Below are 15,345 nucleotides of genomic sequence, written 5' to 3'. Positions count from 1 at the left end.
ACACAAAAAAAAAAAAAAAAAAAAAAAAAAAAAAAACATGGATTGAATACAATTTGCTGTTGTTGTTTTAGGTTTTTGCCGTAGGGCACAGGTACTTGCCAGAGACAGACAGTCAGAGACAGTAAGACGGAAAGTGAGAAATCACCCCCAGGAGGGATGGCCACACCACAATCCTGCCTCCATTCTCTTCCTAGGATTTTGGGCATGCATGCACACACACACATATCTGGCGTGATTTTCAAACCACCATGTCTGAAACTCAGACCATGGTAGACCATGTGGGAGCCCAGCCTTAACCACCTTACCACCTGCTGACCCTCTTTGTTTCTTTGTTTTTATAGATAAGGTCTCCTTATGTTGCCCAGATCAGCCTCTATCTGGAGATTCTCCTGCCCCAGCCTCCCCAGTTACAGGCTCTGGCCCGCTCCTGGGTTTTAGCTTGGGGGAGAATCCAACATGGCCTCCCATGTAGACCTAGTCCTCGGTGTATAGTGTTTTAGCGACATGTCAGGAAGGCCTTCCTCAAAAACCTTGATCATCAAGTTACTTGCAGATCAGGGCCTTCTAATCCTTTCTTTGACCAAAGTAAGCCATTTTCATGTTTTGAATAAAAAGAGCTTTCCTCCAGACCAGCAGAGGGTGTAATGGTTAGGTAGATGGACTCTCATGTTCTTGACCATGGTTACAGTCCTGAACTCAGAAGCTTGAAGCTCATACTGGCACATGAGTGTGTGTGCCCAAAATCCCAGGAGGAGAGTGGAGAAGGGATTGCAGTGTGGCCTTCCACCCTGAGGGGTGATTTCACACTGTCTCTCTGCCACCCTATAGCAAAAAATCTCTCTGAAGAAAAAGAGTCTTTGTATGGTAAAAAAATGCCTGCCAATCTGGGATCAGCAGTTAGCGTAATGGCTATGTCGCTGGACTCCCATGCAGTCGACCTCAGTTTGTGTCCCGGACCCAGTGGCTTAAAACTCACGCTGGGCGGGTGTGCAGAGGAGAAGGGATTGCAGTGTGGCCATCCCCCCAGGGGGTGATTTCACGCTTTCTGTCTCTCTGTCTCTCTGTGTCTGGCAAGCACACGCGCCCTATAGCAAAAACCTCTCCAGAAAAAAAATGCCTGTCAATCGAGGTACTTACTCTGGTAAGTAGATAGATGTACTGTTTTTGTGTGTGCATGTGAATCCCTGGTCCTGAGGATCTATCATCCCACATTAAATTGACTGAATTAAGACAAGTCATTAGTGCCCCCTAGATTCCTCTTCAGGAAACTGGATGGTTTTTGACTGGTTTAGCTAGCTGTCTGCTGTTTTTGCTCCCTCCCTCCTTCATTCATTTATAAATCTACCCAGGAATGGGTATTAAGAATTCAGAAACACTGTTGTCAGATTCAAAAGGCTATTACTATCGTAAATACATTGTCCCAATACATGTTAGCACTTTTGGTATATCTGTAGATTACCAAGAGGTACTCAAATCCTAAATCACGGTCAACAAGCAGCTGTTCTGAAACAGCTTCTAGGTGCCCCTTTTAACCCAGTAAAATACTATCGGCTCTAGCTTCAGCTGCTGGATAATATTAAGCATTCTCTATGTGCATGAGACAGGAGTCGTGGAGAAAAGCATAACGACACTACAAGCCAAAACTTGGGAGCCCCCGAAATAACAGCATAAGGTTTATTAATTGCTGTTGGAACCGTAAATGCCTGGAGGGTGGTGCTCCTGCTCTTAAACCGTCAGCTCTCTTCGTGGTATCCAGCACTGAGTAGGCGCTCTACGAACGTGAACCCAATGAGTAAGAAGCCCAGCACAGCAGGCAACTGCAGCAGGGCCGAGACTCGCGCGCCTTCCGCGTGCCTGCCGCCGGGGGCCACGTGACAGGCTCAGGCCAATAGGCAGGCCGCCTGCGACGGGCCTGTATAAAGGCGCCCGGCTCCGCTGGGGGCCGCCCCCCGCCATTAGGGCGAGAGCTGGCGGCGACGGCAGGTGGACGGTGGAGAGCGGCTGCCCTGCACCGCTTCATCTTGTGCAAGCTGAAAGGGACAATCAGACACGCTCCTTTTTATAAGAGGTAAAACAGCCTCTGCGGAGGGCTCCTCCCTGGGCTGGCCCCCGGGTCCTGTCCGGTGTGGGAACAACCGTTTGTTCCCACCCTCCCTTCCCCCATCACCGCTGTGCTGCCCGAAAGGCAGTTGGGGGCCAACCCGACCCAGTGCCTGCAGCCCAGGTGAGCTGCCAGGGCTTTGCGTGGACTTTAGCTACTACAAACTCGTTGCCCCAGTGATTTTTTTTTTAATTATTTTTCCTTCTTCGCCCCCAAATACTTAGTGTTTTCGCAAGGGGTGATAGAAGGAGGCGGGGACTAGTTGGCCTCCCCCACCCTGGAGAACATTCTCTTTGGTCATGTGTGTTGGGTTGTTGTGTGGTGTGGCTTCGGGAACGCCAGAGAAAGTACCGAGTTTTAGCTTTAGCTGGCATTTTTGTTGTGTTTATTCTGTATGTCGTCCTTTGGGACAAGGAAATCTTGGCCCTTGATCCATTTATTCATGCAACCGTGAATTAAGCTTTATTAAGTTCTTGGGACATCCTCAACCTGCTGGGCGCGCGGAATGGGAGGTGGGCCTGACCTCCCTGCACGTTGGCCTGCGTTGAAGAATTTAGAGGTACGTACAGGGTGCTTTGAGTCTCGTACAGGGTGCTTTGAGTCTCGTGGGAAGGGCCAGGGTGGGTGGAAGGGAATGGGGGGAGACTTCATCTTAGAAATGTGAGCTCAGCCGGGTCTTGGGACAAGTAGAAGTTAGGCTAAAGGGTGATGAGGAAGCTCAGGTAAAGAGAAATCTCCCGAAGTCGTGAATATGTGTGCTGGGAGAGGGGGAGAGGAGAATGGCAGTTTCTTAGTGGCTGCTACAGTGGACAGTGTTGAACCTATGATCTTAAAGTGCTTGGCAGGAGTCAGAACGTGATTGCATTAATTCACGTGTGAAGGGACGGTAAAAGCAGTGCTTTGAGGGGTGGGTTATAAGAACACAGTAAATAACCAGAATGTGGAAGTGTATATTAAGTAGTCGTTGGCATAGAGGTATTTGATACCTTGGAGTGACTGAGTTTGGCAGAAGGGGAGTGTGTAGAATTTTGTTTTGTTTGTTTTGTTTTGTTTGTTTTAAGGGAAAGGAAGAACCTTGGGCAACGTTGGTGGATTAGCAGGAGATGAGATTATGAAGGAGATAACTTTGGAAGTCTGCTCCGATCCTCGTATTCGTTCTGTTAACAGTGTTATTACCTGTCCTAGCACTACTTATACGTGTCGTATTTTTACCTATTTACATGTCTCTAAAGAGACTGTGTCCCCAAGTCCCAACCCAGTGCTTGGCACCATTGTAGGTGCTTTATAAATATTTAATAACTGATCAAATAGAATTTGGAAAATGGTATCCTGGAAACGAGAGGAGAATTAAGAGTCACAATAGTGACTGATGTTGAGAGGTCGAGTAAGAGAAGATTCAGAAAGAGTCCATTGGATGTAACAACTAAGTATGGTAAGTATTAACCTTCGTGTAAAGGGAAATTTAGAGAAATAGTTTGGGGCCAAGTGTGAAGTACAGATAATATGTTTTTTTAGGGTACTCTGATGTGAGTCACAGAACAGAATACTGAGGCTGCAAGGAAATGATAGGATTCATAGAAGGCTTATTTTTTTTTTTTTTGGAGAGATTTTTCTACAGGGCACGGGTGCTCACCAGAGAGATGGAAAGTGAGAAATCACCCCCTGGGGGGTGGCCATGCCACAATCCCTTCTCCTATATTCTCCTTTCAGGATTTTAGGTATACACGCCCATACACTGAGTGTGAGTTTTAAGCTACCAGGTCTGGGACTCGAGCCGTCGTCAGCTACATGGGAGTCTAGTGACATAACCATTATGCCGTCTGCTGGTCCCTAAGGGAAGAATTTTTAAAGAAACTTGACATTTACATGGAAGGAAGGTAGCATAGTAGTGTTAGATACAGGAATGTGGGAACAAGGACCTCAGGAAGTGGTGTTATTTGAAGTCCCCACAGAATAGGGAGTGTGCCTTATTCTCAGTCAGAGGGAGGAGCAGATGAGAAGATGATCATGAAAAATACAGTTTGAACTTCTGTCTTTGACCTTAACTCAAGCCTGATCTAGTGGGATATTGTTGTTTTTATTTTATAGTTTATTTCATTTATTAAAGTTTATTTTTTTTAATTTAACCTTTTATGTATTTTTAATTTGACTGGGGTGTGTGAAGAAAGTGAGAAAGCAAGCCTCCAGGTCTGGGACTCGAACCATGATGAGCCATGTGCGAGTCCAGTGTCTTTAACCACCATGCCACTTGCTGGCCCCTTTGTAGTTTACTTCTTTCATGAGAGAGGGAGACAGGCAGGCAGACAACACCCCCAAAGGGGTGCTAGGTTGTGATCCACCGCCAGCTCCAGTCAACCCCAGATCATGGGCACACAGCCATGGCGTACTCAGGGAGGTCTCCAGCCATCCCATGTGGGCCACCTTCACAGAGCTCATGCTTTTCTTCTTAGCTGTGGTCCCCTAACCTAGTTTTTTGTTTTGTTTTGTTTTGTTTTGGAGAGGTTTTCGCTATAGGGCACGTGCGCTTGCCAGACAGACAGAGAGAGACATAGAGACAGAAAGCGAGAAATCACCCCCCAGGGGGGATGGTCACACCGCAGTCCCTTCTCCATTCTCCTCTTGGGATCTTGGGCACGCACGTGCCTGGCATGAGTTTTAAGCCACCGGGTCCTGGACGCGAACCACGGTCAACTATGTGGGAGTCCAGCAACATAGCCATTACGCTAACTTCCAGAAACTTAGCCATTACGCTAACTGCTGTTTCCCCCCTAACCTAGTTTTTTTTTTTTTTTTTTTGAGAGGTTTTCGCTATAGGGCGCTTGCACTCGCTAGACAGAGAGAGACATAGAGACAGAAAGCAAGAAATCACCCCCCAGTGGAGGATGGTCACGCCGCAATTCTTGGGCACGCATGCACACGCGCCTGGCATGAGTTCTAAGCCACCAGGTCCGGGACATGAATTGCGGTCGACTACGTGGGAGTCCAGCGACATAGCCATTACGCTAACTGCTGGTCCCCCCCACCCCAACCTAGTTTTGAAGAAACTGTTTTCTTCCTTGAACTGCAGACTATTCATTTGATGATGTAAGATTTGGAATCAGTGGGAGCTCATCACGGTGAAGATTACATTTGAATTTTCTGAGTCCTAGAACAATCTGATTCCTAGACTCTTAGCTCTGTAGTTTTGTGCTGTACTGCTTCCTACATGTGTAAGTCCTACTGTGAACTTATACCAGAAGTGCCACCCAGCAGAAGGACTTACTCTCTTTCATTCATTGAAATGGATGGAATTAGGTTTATATTTTTTTAAAGAATTATTTATTTAATTTTATTTATTCATTTATTTTTAATTTGACCAGAAAAAGAGAGAGAAAGCCACCATATCGAACCGTGGTCAGCCATGTGGGAGTATCCAGCTCTTTAAACAGCATACCACCTGCTGGTCCCCAGAATTAGCTTTTTAAACAATCTTTCTTCAAAGCCTCAAAAAGTTTATACTTGGGACCAGCAGATGGCATAATGGTTATGTTGCTGGACTCCCACGTAGTAGACCATGGTTTGAGTCCTGGACCTGGTAGCTTAAAACTCACACTGGGCATGTGTGTGTGCATGCCCAAGTTACCGAGAGGAGGGTGGAGATGGATTGCGGTATGGTCATCCCGTCGGGATGATTTCTTCATTTCTCTCCCTCTGTCTCTCCGGCGAGTACATACACCCTATAGCAAAAATTTTAAACGTGCATACTTACCTAAAATTTAGCCTTCCACACAATTTAAAATGTACACTATTGCGGTGAGTAACCATTGAGGAACTAAATTTTATTTTCTTGACAAACTCAAATATATTGGTCCTGATGTTTTCAAAAGGGGGAAACATTTGCCAAAGAGATTGAACTCTTCCTGATAAATCTGTGCATCCATTTAATTTGTTTTTTTAATAATGTTTTAAAAGCATCTTCTTAGCTTGTGTATACATTTCAGAAAAGATTTGCAGTATAGAATTTGTCAGGAATGACTGAAATGTTTACCACAACCTCAAAGGCTCTCATGGAAATTTAAATTTTAATCTTGTACATTGTTGGTAGAAATGTAAATTGGCAAAACCTCTGGAGAATAATTAAACATCTAGCAAAATTTAAAAACTTTGACTCAGGAATTGCTTATAAGAATATAGCCAATAAGTATTTGCATAATGTAATTATGTATTTAGAGGATATTCACTGCAACATTGTATATAATAGTGGACTGAAAATAACTAATATCTGTATGTTCATAACTGCATAATGACATTATGCAGCTATTTAAAAAGTTTCACTGGGGGCCAGCAGGTGGCATAGTAGTTAAGGTGCTGGACTCCCACATGGTAAACTGCAGTTCGAGTCCTGGATCCAGCAGCTTGAAATTCGTGCTAGGTGCATGTGTATGGGTGCCCAAAATCCCAAGAGGAAAATAAAAAACAGATTGTGGCGTGGCCATTCCCCCTGGGGTTGATTTCTCACTTTCTGTGTCTCTGTCTATCTCTTTGGCAAGCATACACCTTACTGGAAAATTCTCTAGAAAGAAAAGTTTCCCTGGGTCATTTTGTAAGATGAATTAAGTGCAAAAAAAAATGCAATTTTTGAGAAGTTACACACAAAATTGCTAAATAGGAGGGGACCTGGTTGGTTGGGGAGACAAGTATGTGACACTGTACCTGGGACCAGAAGGTGGCATAATGGTTACGTCCCTGTACTTCCACATAGCTAAATGCAATTAAATCCTGGACCCAGCAGCTTAAAACTCAGCTGACTGTGTGGATGCATGCATCAAATCCCTAAAGGAGAATGGAGAAGGGGTTGGGGTCTGGCCATCCTCCTAGGGGGTGATTTCTTGCTTTCTGTCTCTTTCTATCCAGTGAGGTCATGGACTCTATTGCAAAAAATCTTTCAAATTAAAAAAAAAAATCTTTGTCTACCATTTTCATCATAATTTCATACTATGTGCATATTAAAATACAAGTAAGTTGCCTTTTTTTTTTTTAAATCTTTAAGTGAGGCATTGTCTTTTAAGAGTTTATTCAGAATTCCCAACACTATTTTATAAGTTACTGAGGGGCAAAAGTGGTATCATTTTCAGGCAATTTGTTCATGAAACCATACATATGATTTGATAAGTTGATGGTACACTATTACATGATTATCTTCAATAAAAAATAAATTTTTATAATCATTTATAAACACATTGTCTGATTAATTGTAATTGGTGGTTACTATATAACTTCTAATTCTTACTGGAGTTCTTTTTTTGTTTTTGTTTTTGTTTTTTAAGGATTATTTATTTATTTAATTCCATTTGTTATTTTTTAATCTGACCAGAGAAAGAGAGAAAGGGAAAGGAAGAAAGCAAGCCTCCAGGTCTGGGACTCAAACCATCATTGGCCATGTGGGAATCCAGCGCCTTTAACCACCGTACCATCTGCTGGCCCATTACTGTCTTGATTTCTTCTGCCGAGGACTTCTTTGTAGAAATATATCCAGGGCCAAAAATGTTTTGAAAGCAGAAATAACAATAATAACTCTCTGTAAACACTAGAATCAGTGAATTTTCACAAAGGATTGGCTATGTGACCATACCCCATTGGGGGTGCTTTCTCCCTTTTACTCTGTTTTTCTCTACAAGGATACATGCCCACTGGAAGAATTTAATAAAAAGTAAAATGAAATAGTGAGATGGCTTGCTATCTAGGGACAAAAGTTTTCCAAGTATTATGAAAGGCTACACGAACTTAAAAAAATTAAACAAAATTAAAATACTGTGAACAGTACAACTGGAATAATTAAAAAGCATACTTTGTGAACCAGAAAAAGTCTTAGTCCTGTATTTCTGAACAGTGAGCTCCCCCTTACGCTAGAAACAGGGGCCTTCAACCAAGGATTGCCGAGTATTTACCTCTCACAAGTGGATTTTCAAATATTAGCTATCCTTTTGGCTAGTGACAGTTACCAGAGCCGTTCATTCATGTCAGTTCATCTTCAGCCTTCAGTCACCGGTACTTAAATTTATTGTTTTGAATTGCCAGAGGGCACATGTGCTCATCAGAGACAGGTAAGGAGAAAGCACTACCAACTGGCAACGGGCACGACCGTGCTGCAATCCATTCTCCGTTTCTCCTAGCACACAGATGTACATGCCTTCGACCATTCCCTGTGGCAGGTGATTTCTTCTGTCCCTAGCTCTCTGCCTCTTTTTGGTAAGTACACATACCTTCTATCAAGAGAAACAGAAGTAGACTTTAAAAAATTTTTGCTATAGAATAGGTACTCTCTCCAGAGACAGACAGAGAGAGAGAGAGGGAAAGTGAGAAAGCACCCCCCGGGGGGGGGGTCGAGGGTGTTGTAATCCCTTCTCACATATCCATACACCTATTTCCTTTTTGATTTCACTTCAACTTAAATGCATGGTTTGTTAAAACTGTAAACAAATATTTAACATGTCTGTTACATGTAATACACAGGAACAGCTTTTAACAGAAATTCATTGATATGCCCCCTCAACATTTTTTTTATTATAAATACAAGTATCAAGACAATCTTGAACATAGATATATATATTTTTTTTTTTGAGAGGTTTTTGCTATAGGGTGCGTGTGCTCACCAGACAGAGACAGAGACAGAAATCACCCCCCAGGGGGGATGGCCATGCTTCAATGCCTTCTCCTCCATTCTCCTCTCAGGATCTTGGGCACACACGCACACGCGCCCGGCATGAGTTTAAGCCACCAGGTCCAGGACACGAACCACAGTCGACTACATGGGAGTCCAGTGACATAGCCATTATGCTAACTGCTGGTCCCCCTGAACATATTTTTTTATACTACTAATAGCACCCATACCACTTCAAAAATTAACACAGTTTGTGACAATATTCATTGTACCTGCTACCGTAAACAATTTCGACTGCAGCTCTTTCACTAAGCGAGATGGATAAAGCATGCCATTTCTGTTTTTCCTTCTTGAGATTTTTCACTTTTCAGAAACACACCTGCTGACACCACTGCCATCTGACACTTCTTGCCATGCTTTCATCTTGAAAACTCGAATTCTGTCTCGAGTACTCCAGGCTCACGTTGAAATGACAGCGCCCTAACAAGAGAAAAAAAATTGTGCTGCATTTTCCCCTCGTTCCCTGGAAACGTAACGGGTGCACAGATATTAAATATATTCTTACAAATGTCCGTCATGCTTACCAGCTGGAATTCTTTCACTTAATGTGTGGGTATTTGCATTGTGATATTTAACCAAGGCATTTACATGAGTAGAAGGCTGTTGATTTAAAACAAATCTGAGAGCCTCTAAAATGAATTGTTGTATGTTTGTCCTCCTGGTGGCTGTGGAAGCTTCGTATTTTCTTTGAACATCATTAGACGTCATAGCTCTTGAAGGACGACTTTAATGCTCTAAGAGTTTTGCCATTTTGTTAACACTGGTATGCTCCATGCATCCACCATCCCACTGGAATTATTTATTCCATTCATATTAATTTTTGTTACAAATCTAACTGATGGAGGAGCTTCTGGGTATTTAGGTCCACATTCTACTTTCAGGCTATATGTTCTGTTTTCATAATCTGTCCTTGGTGGCCCAATAATCATGCTTGTCCACCTTGTAAGTGTCATATCGTCATCATCTTCAAGGGCCCAGCTAACCGTACCATCGCCTACTTCTTTTTGTCCTTCAAGTTCTTCCAACAAGTGAAAATTTTGAGGAACTTTAACTCCTGTGGAGACCGCCATCTTCTCCTGCAGCCCCAATAGCTCATTTCATAATCTGTCCTTGGTGGCCCAATAATCATGCTTGTCCACCTTGTAAGTGTCATATCGTCATCATCTTCAAGGGCCCAGCTAACCGTACCATCGCCTACTTCTTTTTGTCCTTCAAGTTCTTCCAACAAGTGAAAATTTTGAGGAACTTTAACTCCTGTGGAGACCGCCATCTTCTCCTGCAGCCCCAATAGCTCATTTCTTTATAGGACTGAGTGATACTCCATTATCATGATGTAATAGTTTATTCATTTATGTGCTAAAGGAGTTCTGGTTGTTTCCAAGTTTTGGCAAGAATGACTAAAACTGCTAGAAACATCCATTTGCAGGGTCTTGTGTGGAAAGGTTTTTTGTTTATTTCGTTTTTGTTTCTGGTTTTTTTTTTTTTGTTTTTTTTTTTTTTTGAGAGGTTTTTGCTATAGGGTGCATGTGCTTGCCAGAGAGAGAGAAAGAAAGTGAGAAATCAACCCCCCCGGGGGGATGGCCTCGCCACAATCCCTTTTCCTCCATTCTCCTTCGGGATCTTGGGCATGCACACATATGCGCCAGGCATGAGTTTAGGACACTGGGCCCGGGACTCGAACCACGGTTGACTACATAGGAGTCCAGCGACATAGCCATTGTGCCAACTGCTGGTCCCTAGCGGAATTTTTTAAAAGAGCTTTTTGCTATAGGGTACATGAGCTTACCAGAAAGACAGAGAGACAGCAAGCAAGAAATCACCCCTGCAGGGGGAATGGCCACACTGCAATCCCTTCTCTATTCTCCTCTTAGGATTTTGGGTACATATGCACATGCACCCAGTATGAGATTCAAGCCTCCAGGTCCGGAACTCAAACTGCTGTTGACTACATTGGGGAGTCCAGCACTTTGACCACCATGGCACTTGCTGGCCTCCAGAATTTTGTTTAATTCATTTGTTTAAAAGTATTTCATTGATAAAGATCATTTATGTTCAGGCTGTACAATGTGCAGATTGAAATGTTCATATATTGTGTAATGATGATCACAATACAATCAACACATCACTCACTGCTCTTACTGTACATCAGAACTTGTTCATTTAGTAAGTGAAAGTTTGTACCCTTTGATCAACTTCTCCCTATTCTCCCACCTTGTAGCCACTGGCCAACATTGTTCTACACACCATTTTCATGAATTTGACTTTTTTATGTCCCACATACGAATATGATCATATAATTGTCTTTCAGTGTTTATTACACTGGCTTATCACACTTAGCACAATTTTCTCCATTTTGTTGTAAATGGTAAGATTTCCCTTTTTAAAATTGCTTTAAAAATATTTAAACATTCTAGTCTGACCCTGTGGCCTACTGGTTAAGGGAGCTGCATCCCATGTGGCCAAGCATGCAATTTGAGTCCTGGCCTTGGCAGCCTGAAAAACATGCTGGGTATGGGACCAGCAGATGGCGTAATCATTACGTCGCTGGACCACCATGTAGTTGACCATGGTTGGAATCCCAAACTGGTGTCTTAAAACTCGCACTGGGTGCATATGTGTGCATGCCCAAGATCCCAAGAGGCAAATGGAGGAGAAGGGATTGAGGTGTGTCCTTCCCCAGTGGGGTGATTTTTCACTTTCTGTCTCTTTTCTCTCTGGTGAGTGTATGCACGCTATAGCAAAAATATCTCTCTCTAAAAAAAAAAATGCCAGGTATGTGTGCATGTATGCCTCATATCCCAGTAGGATTGATAAATGAAAGAGAATGCAGTGTGACCATACCCCATTGGGGGGTGCTCTCTCTCTTGTCTCTGCGCCTCTCTCTGGCAAGTGCATGTACCCTCTGGCAATTAAGAAATTTTCATAACTTCTGTGTGTGCTATGTGTGTCCATCACATTTATTTTGCCCATTCATCTGTTAGACACTTAGTTTGTTTTCATATCTTGGCTATTGTAAATAATGCCACAGTGGAACAGGGTAGTGCTGGTAACTATGAGATGCTGTTTTGTTTTGTTTTAGATTTTGCTATAGGGCGCATGCCCTGACCAGAGATATAGAGATAGAGTAAGAAATCATTCCCCCAGCAAGAATGGCCATGTTGTAATCATTTCTCTTCCAGTCTTCTCTCGGGGTTTTGGGCATGCATGCACATGTGTCTGGCATGATTTTTAAGCTTCCAGGTCTGGGACTCTACCTCCCTCATAGTCAGCCACCTGGTATCTAGCGCCTTAACCTCCACACCACCTGCTGGCCAGAAATAATCTTCTCTTTACCTTTGGAAATATATCCAGTGTGGGATGGCTGTATCACATGGTATTTCTTTTTTCTTTCTTTCTTTTTTTTTTTTAACCAATGAATTTCCATTTTATTACAAATTTTAAAATCTGGGACTAGTTAAAAAAAAAAGCTTATATACTAATTTCAGCCCAGGGATAACTTTTTTACAACCAAACTAAAAATTACTACATGGGAACATCAATGCGACAAACAAGTAATATTTGCAAACCCAAGTCATAAACATAAACTTAGAAAATTAATAACCATGGTTTAAGGGCCACAGCCAAAGAGCAACTGATGCCTCAGTTACATTTGAAAGAAATTCTGCTTTCTCTGAGGGCAGAAGAGGATCATACAAACAATTCTGCTTTGAGAAATTTGCATAGAAATAGAAAATGCTAGAGCCTTTACCACAAATGAAATTGGAAAGCCTCAACATGTTAAACTCAATCCAAGAAGCACCAAATGTTAAATTGAAGCCATGGTTAAGACTAAAACATTTCAATTCCAGCTCCACAACTTGCAGAACACAAAAATTTCAGGTGTGGAAATCAGCTGTAGGCAAACTCTTTAAAAACAGGAATTTTACACACTGCAATTATAAAACAAGGCAGACATTTCTGCAGAATTGTTTGAGTTTCAGAAGGGTACCATCAGGCATCAGGGTCTCTTTCAAAGGCCCTATCTGGGCAAGTTACATCTTCCAGCCAGGATAACCACCTCTTACAGTTCTCTAGCCTCTGCCTGTGATGAGTGGCATAGGATCCTCAAAGGAAACCTCGTTTTCTGTCCCCACTATCTTGCAGGCACACCACTTTGTAGAATGACTTTTGACACTAAATCCAGGCATGGCCTAAGTTGCATAGAAGCAGAGTTGCAGGCAGCTCCCACATCCTCCCCCTCTGCCTGAATCGTTTCCCAATCCTGTCTCCTAGTGCCCCACCTCTATAAATGCCTCCAGGGGCTCAGCAGCAAGGGTTCCCATCATTGGGAAATGCAGTAGCCTCATCTGGAAGCTCTACTACTCCTGCCTCCAGCTCCCTCTGCTGGATGCCAGTCAGTTTGTTGCAAAGACTTGTAGAAACAGTGATTATTTACAAACTTATTTTCGTATACATTTACTTAAAACCTGGAACTTTTACAACAGTTCTCCAAACCCTTTTATAAATGGTAAGTAGAATATGTACCAATGTTAAATTTTATTTCTACAGGAAGAAAAAGGATTAGCATACATAATTGCATGAATTAGGAGTAATTTGTAATTAAAAAAAAATACCCCAGATACCTGCATTTTATTGACACTGTCATTTTCCCACTAGAGAAAATCTCAAAAAGTCACCTGTTTTGCTTTCAATGAAAGGAGCCCCATGTTTATATTCCTGAATCTTTGACAAAAGCACTAGAAACAAGGGACTGTAACATTTTATTTAAAAAGTAGTGACTAACTGAAGCTCTCATCTCCAAACCCTTGTCTATCTGCTCAATGTCAAATCACTATCAGTTCCCTTAAAGTAGCCTCTCCTATTTTGTTTTACTACCATGAGAACTGAAATTTTCAAGCAGAAAAAAAGTCTAATTACAAAGAAATGAGTGGCACCCATGTGATTTCCAATTTTCTGTTCAATCCACACTGCAGAGATACAAGGATAAATCATCATTTTAGTTCCCAAGTTTTATTCAAGAACTCATACAAAATATTCCAGACAAATGAATTTTAATCCTCATCTTCCTCCTCTTCTTCATCCTGGTTAATCTGGAAGTAATGTAATTCGTAACTCTCTTTGCTGTTAGCAACTACTGCAACCAATCATGAGTTTAAGCCGCCGGGTCCGGGACTCGAAACATGGTCGACTATGTGGGAGTCCAGCGACATAGCCATTATGCTAACTGCTAGTCCCAATAACCCTCCATTATTAACAGTTTCATTTTCTGTGGCTTTAGTTGCTCATGATTAATCACAATCTGAAAAAAGCTGAGTACAATACAGTAAAATATTTTAAGGGAGACCACATTCTTAAAACTTTTATTATAGTATATTGTTACAATTTTTGTATTTTATTACTAGTTATTGTTAATCTCTTGTGCCTAGTTAATAAACTAAACTTTATCAAGTATACATTGGGGGTCTAAAAATGTATCCTCTGAGGATAAGGGTAGGTTGATTACTGTACTGTGGTGGATAGAAGTGGTAAGTGTATTGTGTAATTTTCCTGTTGAAGAAGGCCTTCTTTAACCTAATTAAATAGAAATACATAATGTAGATTTAAAAATAAAAAAATCAACAGGATTATGGAAAAAGGAACAGATGATTGTTATAGGAAAGAGATGAAGCACTTGTTAAATAAGAGGAAATAGAAGATGAGATAAATGAAGATAAGGAAAGTTAATTTTTATAAAACATCTACTGTAAACTAACAGTTTAGATCCTCTACAAATGTGTGTAGAAGACTTGAGGGTTTGAGAAATTGAAAAGGTTAGATAAAGCATTTTATTATTTTTTTAAATTTTTAAAAAAATTTTTTTAAGAATTATTTTTATTTAACTTTATTTATTATTATCATGATTATTTTCCAGTTTGATCTGAGAGAGACAGAGAGGGAGAGAGGAAGGGAGGAAGCAAGCCACCAGGTCTGAGACTTGAACCATGGTCGGCCATGTGGGAGTCCAGCGCCTTTAACCACCATGCTACTTGCCGGCCCCAAGATAAAGCATTTTATAATTGTTAGTCATTTGTCATTTTTTGAAAGTTTATTTCTTCTATAAACATAGGAAGAGAGAGAAAGAGAAAGAGAAAAAGAGAAAGAGAAAGATAACACCTCAATAGAATCCTGATGCCATAACTCCTCCCCAGCCTTCAGCCAGCCCTGGATCAGGAGAAAATGTTTGCCTGGTATACTCAGGAGGTCTCTGGACTTGAGCCAGGAACCTTCCCATGTATTGTCTCACAGATTGTCCCATTTACTCCTGTGTCACCATCGGACCCCTATTTATTTACTTTTAAAGGCTGTTTCCTGAGCAATAATGAGTCTAATCTATAAGTAAAAACTGATTGATTTCTCTCCCCCCCCCCATATCAACAAGTTATATCTCTCTATTTCTAACATAAAACTGAATCTGAATGCTTTACTTTTATCTATCTATATATCTATATCTTATATATATCTTCACTCTGTTCTCGAGACCAGCAGCTAGCATAATGGTTGACTG

The 15,345-nt window shown here is 41.7% G+C and overlaps 1 long non-coding RNA gene and 1 pseudogene across 1 annotated transcript; one reads left to right on the top strand and one right to left on the bottom strand.

The window, feature by feature from the left end:
* Positions 1-1,968: 1,968 nt before the first annotated feature.
* LOC114007205 (uncharacterized) lies at positions 1,969-8,330 on the top strand. The gene is made up of 3 exons (XR_003548825.1): positions 1,969-2,068; positions 3,163-3,533; positions 8,254-8,330. It is a non-coding gene; the product is annotated as an uncharacterized LOC114007205 (long non-coding RNA).
* A 1,100-nt stretch (positions 8,331-9,430) lies between these two features.
* LOC102473034 (ubiquitin-conjugating enzyme E2 variant 2 pseudogene) lies at positions 9,431-9,871 on the bottom strand (annotated as a pseudogene).
* Positions 9,872-15,345: the final 5,474 nt, after the last annotated feature.

This window comes from Tupaia chinensis, unplaced genomic scaffold, assembly GCF_000334495.1.
Source record: "Tupaia chinensis unplaced genomic scaffold, TupChi_1.0 Scaffold000023_1, whole genome shotgun sequence".
Taxonomy (NCBI): domain Eukaryota; kingdom Metazoa; phylum Chordata; class Mammalia; order Scandentia; family Tupaiidae; genus Tupaia; species Tupaia belangeri.
This window is presented reverse-complemented; position numbering and strand designations above follow the sequence as displayed.